The sequence below is a fragment of the Amia ocellicauda genome, chromosome 5 (assembly GCF_036373705.1).
Source record: "Amia ocellicauda isolate fAmiCal2 chromosome 5, fAmiCal2.hap1, whole genome shotgun sequence".
NCBI classification, from domain to species: domain Eukaryota; kingdom Metazoa; phylum Chordata; class Actinopteri; order Amiiformes; family Amiidae; genus Amia; species Amia ocellicauda.
Genome location: NC_089854.1, coordinates 12,651,709 through 12,665,980, shown reverse-complemented (window position 1 = coordinate 12,665,980; position 14,272 = coordinate 12,651,709). Strand labels below are relative to the sequence as shown.

The window sequence follows — 14,272 nt, the reverse complement described above, 5'->3', positions numbered from 1 at the left end:
TGAGATGTCTGGAGAAAGGGGCCTGTAGGTGATAAAAACTCTTTGAAATGGATGAGAGACGAAATCCCGACATAGAGCTACGAACCCGGGCCAACCGGCATTTCCAAAAGATGGCATGGATTGACATCAGTCATAAATCAAGCCCCCCTCCAATAGGACACTGGGGGCTGAAACCGAAATCCAATCTCAAAAACTCAAGAACCAATCACCTATTGATCTGACAGACTATAAGGAACAGCGGACAGTCTTTCTCTCTCTCTCTCTCACCTGAACCAGTAACTCGCTGCCACAGCTCAACCTGTAGCTCTGTTGCCAGAACCGGAACCAGAAACCAACTAAGTCTTTGCCGGCAACAGAAGAGTTAAACTGGGAGAAGGAGATTGAGCCGTACGAAGAATTCTTTTAAAGGACTTTATTAAATAAAGAACTTTACAGACTGCGCTGCCCACCTGTGCCCACCTGATCAGTGGAGTTTTACAGCTGGACAATTGACTAAGTCGACTGTATACGAAAGTGTCAGTCATTTAAATAGCTATTGAGTCTTAAGAAACTTGACCCTTGGAACAAACAGGGCCCTGCTTTCCTCAAAGACTTTGTCTTCAAGTAACTACGGTGGAACCCTGCTTACAAAGAAGATTTTGTGCACAGCCTTGGAGCCTTCAAACCAGTGGAAAATCTGTTTGGAAAAGACTCTACATTCGCGAGACCCCAACTTCCAGGTGCATCGACTGAGTGGAAGTTCTTGGACAAAGCCGAACCGGACTGCCTTTGTTCCAAACCACACGGACCTCGTGCCGTGTGCTGTTATCTGAGCCCGAAGACAGAGAGGCCTCTCTGCGACGAAGTTCAGATAAGTTTAACAGTTTGGAGTTCATGATTCATGACATTTGAGAAATCAATTAGAAATGTTAATCTGTGACTCATAACTCTAGAATGTGTAATATCATTTAGTTTTCTTAAATATAAATGTGTGTTGCATTAAACGGTTTTGTTGATAATTTTAGAAATAAAATCTGTCAACGCCGAGAAATATCTTCTCATTCCTGTTTAACTGTTTAGTCTGAAATTGATACAAGTTAATAGACATTAGATTATTGGTGACCCTGCCTATCCTTAACCATTGAATAATAATCAGTTAAGGGAAATTGTGGTAACAAGTAATGATAGGATCTTTCTCGGCACCTAAACGTAAATGAGACTGATATATATATAACGAGAAGTTACCTGACATAAATACTAACCTGCGTAGTTATTTAATGTCTGACTAATAATACTAACGAGAGACTCACCTTCGTCTTACTAACCGGTATTGTAGTCAATGTGTTTATAACCTTTTTTGTTTAACGATTTGTGTTATCATATGCGATCCCATGGTCTTTGATTTGGTCACGGAAGTGATTTGTCTTTGATTTGTTGATCTAGAGTTGAATTTTAATTAGTTTTTCCCTTTTGTATAATTAGTGTAGTGCTACATTTAGTCTTTGTTTTGAATAAATTTGACAATTTATATCTTTGGAATTGGTGTCTGCGTCCAATTATTACAGAAATTGAGTTCTACAAGATTCCAGGATTCGTGATAAGGTGATACTATAAATTCACTTCTTTAATTGAAATTTATAAGTGTACCTTACGCTACACAGTTAATTACAAGGCATCAATCATTACAAATTCTATTTAACTTAAACATAGCAATTCAAAATAATACATTTTACAAATTCCAATTTACAATTTACAGTAACAGTAAGTAAGTGACAGTAAGTGACTTCCTACATCCTGGACGGTGAAAGCTAAGTGCTGTCAAGATGTAGGGTCACAGTCAGGGGTTATGGGAAAGGGAGCAAGAAGGAAAACAATCAAGAACGCGAGAAGCATAATAAAAACTGTGAAGTGATATTTAGCAAGGATAGAGGACTAATATTACAAGTACTGTCGGAAAAGATGCGTCTTGAGTAAGTGCCGGAATGAGGTCAAGAACTCTGCTGTTTTGACTTCGGTATGTAAGGGCAGTACTGGGCAGTACTGTACATTCATGAGTCTAGATTGATTTCACTACCCTAATTGTCTTGCCTTGATTTTGATTATTATTAGCCCATATGTTCTGGCTTGGAATAGCATCACATTGGCCACCACCAAATTACATTAAAAAAACAAATGGAGTTATTAATACATCACAAACAACAAATACAGTACCAGTACCAACTGTTAAAACTGTAATATAATATGTGTATATAAATGTATATGTACACTCAGCGATAATGATCTCCTGCTCGTAATCGATCGATGTGTCCCTCATTGGGCTCTCATGCCTGTGACCTGTGAAGGATCCTCTCATGGCTAACCACCCGGGCGCACTGCGCATGTCCAACCCAACATCTCCACCACGTCACTTTGGTATACATTTTTTTCTGCTATGTGAAATATTTTTTCTGGTATATGATATATGCACTTTTGTATGTGATTTATATTTTTGTGCCATATGATATATACATTTTGGTATATGATTTTTAGTTTTTCTGCTATATGATATATACACTTTGGTATATGAATTATTTATTTTTTCTACTATACGATATATCCATTTTGGTATATGATTTATTTTGTCTGCTATATGACATATCCACTTTGGTATATGATTTCTTTTTTCTGTTAATTTTGAATTGAACAGCCCCTCATATGCCATTTACTGAAATGTTCAAAAGGGCTTTGCACTGCATTGTGATGGATGCTTCATTGCCTTGTAGTCAGCACTGTTTAGCTTTTGCTAAGAACTACATTATCTACAACTAAACAAAGAAAACTAGCTATCAAACTAAAAATAATATAAAACTCTATTTATATATACTTGTGTAAGGTGAATGGATTGCCGCAACAAACAAAATACTTCTAGACGTGCACAGGTATATTGGAAACTAATCAACATGTATGGAGCATTATAAGGGTCAAAATTAAATCTTTAATTTATAAATGAATTAGCCAATTCGTAAATTAATTAATACATTAGTCAATTCGTAAATCAATTAATCAATTCATAAACTTTTGTTTGCCAAGTGATCTTTCAATTTGGCAAACGAACTTCTTTCTAATGCTTGTCAATCACCTGCGGGGGCGGGTTTTGACCTTCCCGAGGCACCAATCGCACGCAGGGGGCGGGTTGATCGATGGCTGCTGTGCTGGTGACGACTGGTTTTGAGAGAATTTCACGGAGTTTCGAGAGTCCGTTTTGACCCGTGATAAGTACTTTAAAGTCTCCTAAGTGCTGTATCATTAATGTCCAAAAAGCAAATGTAACCCCATACACACATATTATTCTCAATTTATACATTTATTTTAAATGGATTCCACTAATTCAGTCACATAGACTACACCTAATTAGGACAGTTGACTATGAACTTGGGGTTGTGGGTTCGATTCCACACACTAGGGGAGTTATTTCTTATGTAGGTATTGGATATATACACTCACCTAAAGGATTATTAGGAACACCATACTAATACTGTGTTTGACCCCCTTTCACCTTCAGAAATGCCTTAATTCTATGTGGCATTGATTCAACAAGGTGCTGAAAGCATTCTTTAGAAACGTTGGCCCATATTGATAGGATAGCATCTTGCAGTTGATGGAGATTTGTGGGATGCACATCCAGGGCACGAAGCTCCCGTTCCACCACATCCCAAAGATGCTCTATTGGGTTGAGATCTGGTGACTGTGGGGGCCAGTTTAGTACAGTGAACTCATTGTCATGTTCAAGAAACCAATTTGAAATGATTCGACCTTTGTGACATGGTGCATTATCCTGCTGGAAGTAGCCATCAGAGGATGGGTACATGGTGGTCATAAAGGGATGGACATGGTCAGAAACAATGCTCAGGTAGGCCGTGGCATTTAAACGATGCCCAATTGGCACTAAGGGGCCTAAAGTGTGCCAAGAAAACATCCCCCACTCCATTACACCACCACCACCAGCCTGCACAGTGGTAACAAGGCATGATGGATCCATGTTCTCATTCTGTTTACGCCAAATTCTGACTCTACCATCTGAATGTCTCAACAGAAATCGAGACTCATCAGACCAGGCAACATTTTTCCAGTCTTCAACTGTCCAATTTTGGTGAGCTTGTGCAAATTGTAGCCTCTTGTTCCTATTTGTAGTGGAGATGAGTGGTACCCGGTGGGGTCTTCTGCTGTTGTAGCCCATCCGCCTCAAGGTTGTACGTGTTGCGGCTTCACAAATGCTTTGCTGCATACCTCGGTTGTAACGAGTGGTTATTTCAGTCAAAGTTGCTCTTCTATCAGCTTGAATCAGTCGGCCCATTCTCCTCTGACCTCTAGCATCAACAAGGCATTTTCGCCCACAGGACTGCCGCATACTGGATGTTTTTCCCTTTTCACACCATTCTTTGTAAACCCTAGAAATGGTTGTGCGTGAAAATCCCAGTAACTGAGCAGATTGTGAAATACTCAGACCGGCCCGTCTGGCACCAACAACCATGCCACGCTCAAAATTGCTTAAATCACCTTTCTTTCCCATTCAGACATTCAGTTTGGAGTTCAGGAGATTGTCTTGACCAGGACCACACCCCTAAATGCATTGAAGCAACTGCCATGTGATTGGTTGGTTAGATAATTGCATTAATGAGAAATTGAACAGGTGTTCCTAATAATCCTTTAGGTGAGTGTATATAGGTCAATGACAAATAAGGTTTTCAAAATGAAAAAAAAAATGCACAGCAAAATGGATGTAAAATACATTTTTATGTTCACAAGAATGTATTTTGTGTATTCTTGTTTGTTTTATAGCTTTTAAGATGGCATTTATTATTTTTGTATACGATTTCTGATTTTACCACCCAAGAAATGTCAGATTGCACAAACATATATTAATTTTAAAATATATACTTTTAATGTATTTCCCACAACTGGAAACAAGTACATATGAATCTGAAATACATAAGACATACTAAATGTCCCTTTAAATTCTTTATTTATGGGGCCATGACTGGTTGTAACACCTGATATGCTCAATAACACAAAATAACAAGAAAGAAGTTCATGCATTTTATTCTGGTTTCGTTTGGCTTTTAACTCACCCCCATTTCCGACTGTTTTAAACTTCTTAGACTACGTTTTTAAATATATATATTTTTATATTACATTTTTAATATGGACACCTATCAAATGAAAATAGACAAACTGTACTATAATTTGCTGCATAGTTGATCATGATCAGACAAACTATATTAAACTACTACCAAGTTTTTTTTTTCACAAAAACAGAAATGCGTTTTTTGAAATTTAAATGTTTTACCTTTTCCTCCATTAAAGTGTAAGGAACATTTTGAGATGAAAATGTTATGTTGAAATACCACTCAAACTGAAATTTGTTGGTATTTGTTGAAGACTTTGTTGGGTGAAAATAGCATATGAAATGAAGGAATAATGTGCAATTGAAATATCCTAACCTATGTGGAAAATTTATCGAAAATGTGTACCACAAAATGCAAAAATATAAATCAAAATCACTTTTCATGGGGGGATCATGTGACCTGTGTACCAGTATGGTAGTCTGTGGTTAGAGCTCAGAATGTCCTCATTACACATACGGATAAGCTGGAGTCTGTAGAATGCATTATGGTGGAATTGGAAGATCATTCACAGCGTAGCAATATCCGCATTGTAGGCCTGCCAGAGGGTGCTTAACAAGACAATCCCATCGGATTTATAAAACCTGCAATCCCTGAATGGTTTCCTTCAATTGCGAAGCGGGAATTTGACATTGAGAGGGCTCATCGCATTTATAATGGACGTTCATCTGGAGGCCGAGACAAGCCCAGAGTCTTTATTTTTAAGTTCCGTTATTCAGAGAGACAGCTACTCCTGCAAGAATGTCGGAAGTCTGGTACAGTATGCTCTGCTACAGGCTCGGTAATATGATTTTACCCAGACTACAGCCCCACTACTTCGCAGATGAGACATGCTTTCTCTGGTGTGAGAAATGATGCCCCCTATCCTGACCCACAAACAAGGGAACAAATAAAATATAACATGGCAAACAGTAACACAAGGGTCAGGATAGAGATGACATTTGGGGTTACCAAAGCACGCTTTGCTTGCCTGCAAGGCTTGCGGGTGCGTCTGGAGCTGGTATGTGAGGTGGTGGCAGCATGTGTGGTGCTCCATAACATTGCCACTATTAGAAAAGAAAGAGCACTATGCCAGCTGCCAATGCCACCAGATGTAGTGGACCCAGTGGCGTTGGATCACCCAACAGGAAGAGCCATCAGAGAGGCCATCACAAATCAATTTTTCCACCAATAAGAAAAGACACATTACATTTTTCTTTTTTGATTTGTGTATTTATTTATTGGTATTCTCCTTTTCCTAAAAATGTAAAGAAAAAAGTTAGATGGTAGAGACATATTGATCAAAGGATGGTCAATGTATAGCAATACCTTTTTGTCATGTTCCAGATTTTTTATTTCCAATTTAAGTTTCTTTATTTGTAGCCTTTTTTCCTGGCAGTCGAGCTCACGCATATGCTTATAGAGCGACCGCACTCCGTAGCAATGAGTGTTTCACAGATATTCCAGCTGTCAGAGCTTCAGAGGGCTCACTGATGTCAGATCCAGTGAAGATTAATTCAGCATTCCACTCATTTTATTCCAAATTATACAGTAGTGATATTCCTTATGATCAGGGAAAATGTATGAGATTTCTTCAAAATCTTCAGCTTCCTCATATTTCCTCAGTTGAGGCAGTAGAACTTGTTACACCTATATCCCTAGCTGAACTGAAGGGGGTGCAACCAGACATGAAAAACGGTAAATCCCCTGGAATTGATGGCATTCCCTGAGTTTTATTTGTCCTTTGGGCCTCAGTTAGGTCCCCTTTTACGTGATATGATACACACCGCTGTCAAGAAGGGCTCATTTCGGAGAGACGTTGAAGACTCTGTATAGGAAGTTGAAGAAAGTGTTTTGTGATAATTATTTAATGTTTTGTATTGGTACTAGCATTGGTACCAGATTCAATTTAGCAGGACAAGTAAAGGGTCAACAAGGTCGATTTGTTAGAAACTCCCGTCAGTAATGAAAGATTATGCAGTGCCGAAATAGCCTACAGATGTCTGCTGTGAAATTGTTTATGGCTTAATCGTTTCTCCAGATAAGGCAGGAATGTTTCTGTTAATGAGCGATTGACACTAGGTAAATGACCACCGTGGGATCGCATCTTCCTAGTGCACATCAAAGACGGACATCTGCTTTTTGTATCCATCACCTCTTCACGGGAGGACAGATCGTAAACGGACCCGGACCTGTATCTTCTGATTGGATGAACGGCCATAAGATGTTATGTCATTTTCCCTATAAAAGTTGTACTCATGTCTGTAAACATTAAGCCTCACTGAAGGAATTATTTCTGACAGTGGAGCTTCTGAGCCAGCCCGATTAAAGTTCTGTTTGCTTTGTCTCCGCGACTTCTCCACTTATTTCCGACACGGTTCTACAGACGTTAATGTTGCAGTTATATCCTTATTATAGAAAGCAGACAAAGATCCCACTTTATGCGGAAGCTATTGTCCTTTCTCTCTGATTGGTGCGTATGCTAAGTTGTACGCCAAAGTGTTTGTCGCGTCGTCTTGAGACATATATGACCAAGTTAGTACACCACGATCAGACAGACTTTATTAAAACCCGTCTTGCGGCTGATAATATCCATTGCCTCCTTCATATTTTACAAGCGGCCACTGACATTGTCTGTCCTTGTGCTATTCTTTCACTGGACACTGGACAGCCTCCTGTGCACCGACTACAAGATACTGGCCAAAGCACTGACGCTCCGGCTGCAGCGGCCACTCCCTCAAGTCCTGGGTCCCGACCAGGTCTGTGGTGCCCGGGGGAGATCGGCGGCCGACAACGCCATGCTGCTCAGGGATGTCGTGGCCTACTCGAATGAGAGAGGGCTTCCCCTGGTCCTAATCAGCTTGGACCAGGAGAAAGCCTTCGACAGAGTGGGCCACGAATACCTGCAGCTCGTCATGGAGAGGATGGGTCTCGCTCTTGGCCTGAGGAAATGGGTAAAGATCATTTACAGCGGTCTAAGCAGCAGGGTCCTTGTGAACCGCCACCTGACCGAACCATTTCCGGTCAGGTCGGGGGTCCGGCAGGGTTGTCCCCTGTCGGCCCTGCTGTACGTCCTCTGTCTGGAGCCGTTCATGCAGGCGATCCGCCGGGACGTCCGGGTGACAGGTTTCCATCTCCCGGGTTCCGGCGGAGAGCAACTGAAGGCCCTGGCCTACATGGACGACGTGGCCGTGGTTTGCACGGACGCTCCGTCCGTTGCCAGGGTCGAGGAACTGCTGGACGGCTTCTGCAGGGCGATGGGGGCCGCTGTCAACAAGGCCAAGAGCGAGGTCTACCTCTCCAGGGCATGGCCTGTCGGCCGGGGCCCGCCGACCGTGTTCCCTGTGAAGCCGTTTATCAAGGTTCTGGGGATCACGATCGACGGGACCAACACGGGCACCCGGAGCTGGGAGGAGGCCATATCTAAGGTCCAAAAGAAGATCCACGGCTGGAGCACAAGGACCTTGACGATGGCTGGTAAGGTGCTGGTCGTAAAGGCCATCCTCTTCCCGATACTCCTCTACGTAGGAATGATCTTCCCCCCAGACAAGGTCATCGCAAAACTAGTGACCCGAATTATATTTCGGTTTGTCTGGGGGAGCAAAATGGAGAGGCTGAAAAGAGTGCAGATGATGAAGGGTACCCTGGATGGAGGCAGGGGGGTCCCGGACGTTGTGCGGCTGATAAAGGCGCAGGGGCTGGCCAATGTGGTCAAGAACATCCAGGCTGCTGGCAAGAAAGTGAGTTTCATGAACCGCTTTTATTTTGCCAGCAGTCTGAGACCATTCGGCCTCTGAGCCATGGATAACACCAGGCCGCACTCGTGGGATCCCCCGCCGTTCTACAGGGCGCTCCGAGCCTTTGCGCTCAAAGTAGGCCTCCATAAAGTCGTGCTGGCCTCCTGGGATTATAAGACCCCAGATGAGATCTACCCAGGAGACCAGCCGGATAGAAGATTTCCCTCCCGAAACCTGCCGGTTTATCTGGGCTAACGCTACGCACGTTTGCCTCACGAATACGCAGAAAGATGTCTCCTGGATGGCTGTGAGTCGGTGTCTCCCCACCCGAGTGTTCATGCACAGAAGGGGCATAGCTCCTTATGACACCTGCCCCTATAAGGGTTGCCTGAGGAAGGAGACGGAGGCTCACATCTTTAGAGATTGCCCCTCCGCCTACAGGGTCTGGCTCCTGTTTTCTCCGTTCCTCCACAGGTTTGCCGTTCCTGCGCGGGCGACCGCCCAGCAGATCTTATATGGTCCTGCCAGGGGATTAACATCTTCCACCCTGAGGTGCTGGTGGCGTGTCTTCTGCGCAGTGAAGCAGGCCCTGTGGGAGGGACGGAATATCTGTCTATTCAATAAGCAGGAGCTGGACCCGATTGTCATCGCGCGGAGGGGCATGGTGCTTGTGAGGGACCACGTCAATCTGGAGGTCCATCAGAGGGGCAAGGAGGAAGCCTATAAGAACTGGCATATACAAGATCTGGGGGAGCTCAGGATCCCATGATGGTACCCACCTCCGGGGATGGTCAGTTCCCCCTGCTGGAGCCCGAGTCCAAGATCTTTTAACTATTTTATGAATGATTGATTTTAAAATGACTTTTAAAAATGAATTTTAACTGTTTTTAATGATTTAGTTGTTTTTAAAACACTAATTGTTTAGGGGTTTTTTTTGGTTTAGTTTTGTTCTATTTTTTTGTCAAATACATTGTCCGTTTTGGATTTAATTTTAAATGCATTGGACCTTTTTGTTTGTTTTTTATTTTTACCTTTTTAATTGTTTTTTTATTTTGTCCAGTGCATTTTCAGTTATTATCAATGTATTTGACTTTTATGTTGGTTAGCAGTTTTGCTTTAATCACGTTTGTTTTGTTGTTTTGTGCACTTGTTTATTTAAAGTTAAGTTTTTTTGTTTTTGTTAAATCACAAAGATTTTAAAAATTTTAAGTGATTTTAAGAATTGATTTAAAAAAAGTTTTTAATCATAAGTATTAAAAAATTGAAATGGTTTTTATTTGTAAAATGTAAAATACTCTAAACAATAAAACAGTATTTCACTGGACACTGAGAAGGCCTTTGACCGACTTGAGTGGGAATATCCGTGGTCGGTTGCGGTCTCTTAAAAATGCCATGGTATTGACGGGTAATAAATGTTCTTTCCAATTTGCTATTTCTAGGGGTACTAGGCAGGGCTGCCCACTTTTACCTCTCGTTTGCTTCATCCCTTGAACCGTTAGCTCAGTCCATCCGCCAATCACAAATTGTAAAACAAATTGTTATATGAAAATGTGTTTTATCTTTGTTTATTTCTTTAAATAATAAACATTTGATCAGAAAAAATCACTGTTTTCATTAAATACCAAAGGCATTATTTTCTGAACACATAAAATAGTGAAAACATCTTTGAAAATATTTTAAAAATACGTTTTCTATATGAAGTGTATGAATTTATAAGCCTGACCATAAATTCAGTAGTTTACATACATTAACTATCAACATTCTTTCATGTATGACTCTGTGTCACAATGGACTGGAGGTTCACAATGAGATGCTTGGTTAATTAGTTTATTTAGTTCAAGTGTTTCTTTTGAAACAAAAATGAATTATAATAGATGCACTTAAATAACTTAATATCATACAGAAAGATTATTATGATTATTCAAATGTTTTTAATATGTTCAAAAACATTAATTAACATGACTTGTTTCCATTGGTGTAACTGTAATTCTTCTTTTGTGATGCCATATCCTGTTCATAGTTTTCTTAAAGTGATATTACATATCATATTTTATGAGTTGCGCCATTTGACATTCGGAGAAATGCATTTTTCAGACAAAAGTTTTTTGTTTTTTTTGAATGAATTTAACATAGCACTGTTTCACAACTTTTAATAATTTATAAGCAATTTAACATACAATTATGCCAAACTATTTGATTAAGAATTTTACTGAGTAAAATAACCTTTTTACTACAAATGTGTTCTATGCATATATGTTTGGACGGTTGCACCACCTGACATTTTGGGGCTTTGAAACACCAAAACTCAAAAAATGTATTATATTTAAATAAAATTAAATTGTTCCATATAAAGTAGATAGATCATAGACTAATTTTATATATTACATGTATTTATTTAAAAAATGTTTAGGAGAAGAATGGCTTTGGACACAAATACATACATGTCATGTCATTGACCCATATATATTTTATTCCTGGAGTTAAATAGAATGAACACTTATAACGCGATTAATAAGGTTTTTACAGAGTTTCTCTTAATTAGAATTGCGTTTTAATAAGAACAACGCTTCAGGGAATGTAAATAGTAGCAAGCAGTGGCGCATTTAGGCAGGTGCCATTTTCATCAGATGTGTCCCTTAGTGATATGTGGTTTTGAAGTGCAGATATGAGTCAAAATCTGCCAGATTTCATATATTTCATGGACATTTTGAGCTAAGATCTTCGACTTCGAAATGACTCAGAATCGTGCATTTCAGGTCTTTAATTTTCAAAAGGTTATGGGGAAGGGCCCCGCCATGTCCCTTCCCCTTGCGAATTCCTGCCTACGCCACTGGTAGAAAATGTAATATAAAGAATATCACCAGTCAGAGTGGATCAAATTAAATGTTAGAAATCAGTAACAATACAGTATTATTATTATTATTATTAAGCTGTGTTCAAGCCTTATGAAATTATATTATAATAATTAATTTTATTTAAAAAATCAATACATCAAAAATAATACCCCCTCTATGTGGAATCAAACCCACAAGCCCATGTTCATAGATGTGCTTCTTAACCACTACTCCAGCACATACACAGTAAAGTTCCCTAATAACACAGTGAACTGTCCTAATTAGGTGTAGTCCATGTGACTGAATTATTGGACTTCATTTAAAATAAATGTATAAATTGAGACTAATGTGTGTGTATGGGGTTACAGCACTCTATTACATTTGCTTTTTGGACATTAATAATACAGAACTTAGGAGACTTTAAAGTACTTATCACCAGTCCATTTTGACAAATTAATGTATTAATTAAATATTTAATTTAATGCTCCATAGTCATGCGATTGGATAAAAACATCACATGATCGCCTTCCCCGGCTTTCAGTATACCTGGTACAGTACGAGCACTTTGGGAGTGAAACCTGAAATGCTAGACTCAGAAGCCGCTAATAGAATAGAATACGAATCTTGACGTATGGAGGTTTGGCATGGTGCTGTGTGAGGGTTTTCATTTGACGTACGTGTGTGTCATGGTGTTGAAGTGGTTAAAGGTACGGTGTGGACAAGTGGGGTCACATATTACCACTGAGATTCAAACCCCAGTCTCCCGTGCCCAGTGTAACAAACTAAAGCCCAGGCCCTTTAGTGAAGCTTCAGGATCACTACATTATTTTTTGTTGTATTAGGATGATGATGATGATGATGATGATGTTTAAACTTCAGCCTGGTATCATTACAAGTAAACCTCAAAGAGAACATTTATAAATTAAAAAAATTACATGAACTTTAAAATAACAGTGATTCAAACAAAAGTCTAATATGCTTACATTAACTAAAAACAAACAAATGTAACAGATTAAACAGTCTTCCATTGTGTTCTGAAAGAAATTGCAATTCACAGCACACCATACTGAGCACTAAGGTGTCCAGCACAGTAGTCTGGACTTCAAAGGAGGCAAAAAGTTCACACATATAACAGAATGAAGAAGCCACTGCTGGCCAAGAAGGCACGAAAGCAAACCACTTAAAAGTTCAGGGTGAATAGGAAAATCTGTACTGTTCCTTGAAACGATAAACAATGTCTTTTACAATGCTGGCACAGTTTTTCTTTTAGACATTTGTTTGATTCACTTAAAATTTTAGATTTTTACCCATCTAATAGAAGAGTTCAGGTCAAAATCTATTAAAAATGTCTAGTTCAATTGTCTCAGAAATGCTCTAATTTGCATGGCCAGGGGCACTCAAAATTCCCCTGCCTGGAACTGGGTCTTCACCACGTGTCAGAGGGCTTCACCACTCATGAGACCGCCCTAAATGAAAATCCTGTATCCTCCGCTGATAGTGTCTAATTTTAGAGATTACTCTTCATGCTCAGATGTATATTTTTAGTAATCCTGGGAGCAACAATATTGTGTGTATATAATATTTTGCCTCCAAACATTTGAAATGCATTATGTATATGTACATATCATCATAAATAATTAACAAATACTATTATTAGGAACAGTTTGAAAGCTACACAAAACAATATCATATATATTTCTAAAAGAGATGTCAAATACTTACATGAATGCTCTGTGGTGTTAGAAGGAACCCTTTTCCATGATAGTTTTCCTTGAACAAATACAAATGAAACAGATCAGATTATTGTAAAATAAATTACACATGCCTAGAATCACTTCAGTCTGCATTCTGTTTTGTTCAAAGGTTAAAACAACTGATAAGATTTGCATTACATTTTTCAAGAAAATGGAAGAGTAGAAAAATACATACCTTTTTCTCTATTTTACTTACTATTGCTAAGATTTCCTGAATGCGAGGTGCATGGCGAAATGCAGTACAATTTGCACACACAACTAACAAAAACAAATATAGCAAATGTTTTGCCCTAGTGTGCAACATGTCAAGTTTGTTAAACTTTTACACATTGTCTTCAAAAGGTGGGGCTAGTAGAGCTCTGACACAATGGAATATTCTCTTGATTTCTCTTGAAATCTGAAACCCTTACTTTTTAAGAGTGACTAGAGTGGGGGTGTCACATTCCTGTCCCGGAGGTCCATGGGCAGGGCTGACCCTAGCCTTTTTGGGGTCATAGGCGATATTTCACTGTGAGGTCCCCCACCTCGCTGCAAAACAATTTAGTGGTGCCTATCTTTAAGGTGACTAGCAAGTATATAAAGTACACAATAGTGGCATCTAGTGGTGAGAATGTATTCACACCATCTACATTTTAAAAGTAATTTCCTGAGATTCTTAGTTTTTAGGCAACAGATGCATGTTAGTACCATTTTAATATTTTGAACAATTGTCACAGGAGTTAATTGGTGATTTATTTATATTTGACTTTTGGTGGCTTATTATATGGCATGTATTATTTTCTCTATTTTCTTTTCTCCAGAGGGAACAGACAGCCTGGGCAAGGGGC

At 39.5% G+C, this 14,272-nt stretch overlaps 1 long non-coding RNA gene across 1 annotated transcript in view; it reads right to left on the bottom strand.

Annotated features, from left to right (window-relative positions):
- LOC136750556 (uncharacterized) overlaps nucleotides 1-13,464 on the bottom strand; it is a 30,339-nt gene extending 16,875 nt beyond the window's left edge. The window contains exon 1 of the long non-coding RNA XR_010816892.1: nucleotides 13,414-13,464. This is a non-coding gene — a long non-coding RNA (uncharacterized LOC136750556). The remainder of the gene's footprint in view (nucleotides 1-13,413) is intronic.
- Nucleotides 13,465-14,272: the final 808 nt, after the last annotated feature.